General features: G+C 35.0%; 1 non-coding gene across 1 annotated transcript; it reads right to left on the bottom strand.

Annotated features, from left to right (window-relative positions):
- Nucleotides 1–256: 256 nt before the first annotated feature.
- Nucleotides 257–363, bottom strand: LOC131171695 (small nucleolar RNA R71). Its single transcript, XR_009142353.1, has one exon. It is a non-coding gene; the product is annotated as a small nucleolar RNA R71 (small nucleolar RNA).
- Between the last annotated feature and the right edge of the window lie 3,536 nt (nt 364–3,899).

Here is a 3,899-nt window from a genome sequence, read left to right as displayed (position 1 = left end):
AATGGTTCAATAATCACAGTTTAGGGGAGGTCCTACTGAGAGTCCACATGTGCACTTTACACATTTTCTTGAGATTAGTGACATGCTAAAGATAGATGGAGTGTCAGATGATGCCATCCGATTGAGATTATTTCCTTTTTCTTTGAAGGATCATGCTAGGGAGTGGTTGTATTTATTACCTTTGGGTTCAATAACTACTTGGGATTAGTTGTCACAAGCTTTCTTGGCTCAATACTTTCCTCCTAGCAAGACTGCAAAATTGAGAAATTAATTAACTTCTTTCAAACTAAGGGATGATGAGAGTCTCTATGAGGCTTGGGAGAGATATAAGGATCTTAAAAGGAGATGTCCACATCATGGAATCTCTAAATGGATGCTAGTTCAACATTTCTACAATGGTGTTTCTCCAGCAATTAGAAGCATAATTGATGCATCTTTAGGAGGTGATCTTATTAACAAGTCAAAAGATGAGGCTTATTCAACATTGGATAAAATTGCTTACAATAATTATCAATGGAGCTGTGAAAGAAATGAAATGAAGAAGCCATCAGCTGGTGTATATGAGTTAGATGCCATGAGTATGTTCAATGCCAAATTTGATGCTTTGACGAGAAAAATGAATAAGTTAAGCATGAAGGTTGATTCTTCGATTGGAGGATTTAGTCATACAAAAGATGTTGGTATAGGAAACATGCATTGTATCAATGATTTTTCTTCCTATGGGCAAGAGTTTGGAAATGAGCAAGTTGATTTTGTTGGGAATTACAATAAAAAACCAGTTGGTAATCCTTTTTTGGCTACATATAATCCAGCATGGAGGAATCACCCTAAATTTTCTTGGGGAGGTTGACAAGGACAGCAGCAACAAAATTATCAACAACCTCCTAATTTTCAGCAACAACAGCAGAATTTTCAGCAAAACAGAGTACCACCTGGATTTTTACCACAAAGGAATCAAAATGCACCTATTCCACAACTACCAATTCAGTCTTCAGACCAAGATTCAATTTTAAAGTCTATGATGGAGAATTTCTTAACTGTTCAACAAAAATAAGGAGAAATGATTCAATAATTAACTTTAAGGATAGATTAACTTGCCACTCATAACAGGATGTTGGAAAACCAAATAGCTCAATAAGCAAGTTCTTCTAATAAAGCACAAGGAAAACTTCCAAGTCAACCAGAGAATCCTAGAGAACATTACAAGGCAGTGATCCTAAGGAGTGGGAAAATTGTGGGAGATGAAAAAAAGATGAGGTAGAAGAGGAAAAGAAGAAAGAAGATGAAGACAAGAATAAATCTATTTCAAATCATGATGAAGTTAATGAGAAAGCAAACAAAAAGAAGGAAGTTGAAAAAGAAGAAGAGGAAAAGTATGTGCCTCCACCACCATACAAGCGACCATTGCCATATCCTCAGAGGTTTCAGAAAGCAAAGCTAGATAAGCAGTTCGAGAAATTTTTGGAAGTTTTGAAGAAGTTATACATTAACATCCCATTTACAGATGCAATTTCTCAAATACCTTCATATGCTAAATTCCTGAAGGAAATTTTGTCAAACAAGAGGAGATTAGAAGATTATGAAACTATGGCATTAATAAAGGAGTGTAGTGCTCTTTTACAGAATAAGCTTCCACTGAAGTTGAAGGATCCAGAAAGTTTCTCTATTCCTTGTCACATTGGGGACACTAGTATTGACAAAGCATTGTGTGATCTTAGAGCTAGTGTAAGTTTGATGCCACTCTCCATTTGTGAAAAGTTGAAGGTAGAAGATTTGAAGCCCACCACAATTTCTTTGCAACTAGCTGATAGATCTATCAAATATCCAGTAGGAATTTTTGAGAATGTGCCCTTAAAAGTTGGAAAATTTTTCATTCCTGTGGATTAATCATATACCTATCATTTTAGGAAGGCCACTTTTAGCCACAGCAGGGGCTATAATTGATGTAAAGAATGGTAGATTAACATTAAAAGTTAGAGAAGAGGTGGAATTTAATTTGAATCAAACTTTAAAGAAACATCATGGAGTTGATCCTTATTTAAGGGTGGATATTATTAATGAGATTGTGGAAGCAGAATTTAGAAAAAGTTATCCTGAGGACCCTTTAGAGAATTGTTTGGTACATAGTAGAACAATAAAAGATGAAAATCTGGAAGTTGCAGCTTTTGCACAAATTTTGGATGCTACTCAAGAAGTTGTAGGAGATCAAGTTTTGCAAGTTAAAGAGTTGAAACATGAAGTTGCACAACCATCTTTGCTAGATGAGAAGGAAGCACCACAAGTAGACCTCAAACCACTTCCATCTACATTAAGGTATGTTTTTCTTGGACCTAATTCTACTTATCCTGTCATTATTAGTGCAATTTTGAGTGATGTACAAGTTGAAAAACTGCTGAGAGAGTTAAGAGTACATAGGAAAGTCATTGGTTACACCATTGATGACATAAAGGGTATAAACCCTACCTTGTGCATGCATAGGATTCTTTTAGAAGATAATTTTAAAGCCACCATAGAACATCAAAGAAGGTTGAATCCTAATATGAAAGAGGTGGTGAAGAAAGAAGTCTTGAAACTGCTTGAAGCTGGGATCATTTATCCTATTTCTGATAGTAGTTGGGTTAGCCCAGTTCATGTAGTTCCCAAGAAAGGAGGGGTGACCATTGTGAAAAATGAAAATAATGAGCTGATACCTACTAGAATTTTCATAGGGTGGAGGATGTGTATAGATTATAAGAAGCTTAATAGTGCCACTAGGAAAGACCATTTTTCCTTGCCTTTTATTGATCAAATGTTACAGAGGTTAGCAAAAAATTCATATTTTTGTTATTTGGATGGGTATTCTAGTTTTTTCCAAATCCCAATACATCCTAGTGATCAAGAGAAAACCACATTCACATGTCTATATGGCACATTTGCATATAGAAGAATGCCTTTTGGCTTATGTAATGCACCAGCTACTTTTTCAGCGGTGTATGATGGCCATTTTCTCTGATTTTATTGAGGAAATTATGGAAGTTTTCATGGATGATTTTTTTATATATGATTTTTCTTTTGATAATTGTCTATCTAACCTCTCTAAAGTGCTTAAAAGATGTGAAGAAACAGATTTGGTACTAAATTGGGAGAAATGTCATTTTATGGTGCAAGAAGGCATTGTTCTTGGACATTTGGTATCACATAGAGGAATTGAAGTGGACAAAGCCAAAGTAGAAGTGATAGAGAAGATGCCTCCACCAACTTCAGTGAAAAGAATTAGAAGTTTTCTTGGGCATGCTAGTTTCTACTGGCGATTTATAAAGGATTTTTCAAAAATTGCTAAACCTCTTACAAATTTGTTGAATCATGATGTTCCTTTTAATTTTAACCAAGCTTGTTTTGATTCTTTTAACAGGTTGAAGGAAGCTCTAACAATAGCCCCTATTATGCAACCTCCGGATTAGTCATTGCCATTTGAGGTTATGTGTGATGCTAGTGACTTTGCTGTGAGAGCTGTATTTGGTAAAAAAAAAAAGAGAAGAGGTCTTATGCAATTTATTATGCTAGCAAAACTTTAGATGATACTCAAGTAAATTATGCCACCACTGGAAAAGAATTTTTAACTGTGGTATTTGCTGTGGAAAAGTTTAGGTCATACCTAGTTGGATCAAAAGTGATTGTCTATACAGACCATGCTGCCATAAGATATTTGATGAATAAAAAAGAAGCAAAGCCAAGACTGATAAGATGAGTTCTATTGCTATAGGAGTTTGATTTACAAATTAAAGATAAAAAGGGAGCTGAAAATATTATAGCGGGTCATTTATTAAGGATTAAACATGAGAGTAAAAATGGAAATGAGGAGGAATAGCCAATTGACGAGTTTTTCTCAAATGAGCAATTACTAGTTGTTATTGCTGCAT

The sequence above is a fragment of the Hevea brasiliensis genome, chromosome 12, assembly GCF_030052815.1.
Source record: "Hevea brasiliensis isolate MT/VB/25A 57/8 chromosome 12, ASM3005281v1, whole genome shotgun sequence".
Taxonomy (NCBI): Eukaryota; Viridiplantae; Streptophyta; class Magnoliopsida; order Malpighiales; family Euphorbiaceae; genus Hevea; species Hevea brasiliensis.
This window is presented reverse-complemented; position numbering and strand designations above follow the sequence as displayed.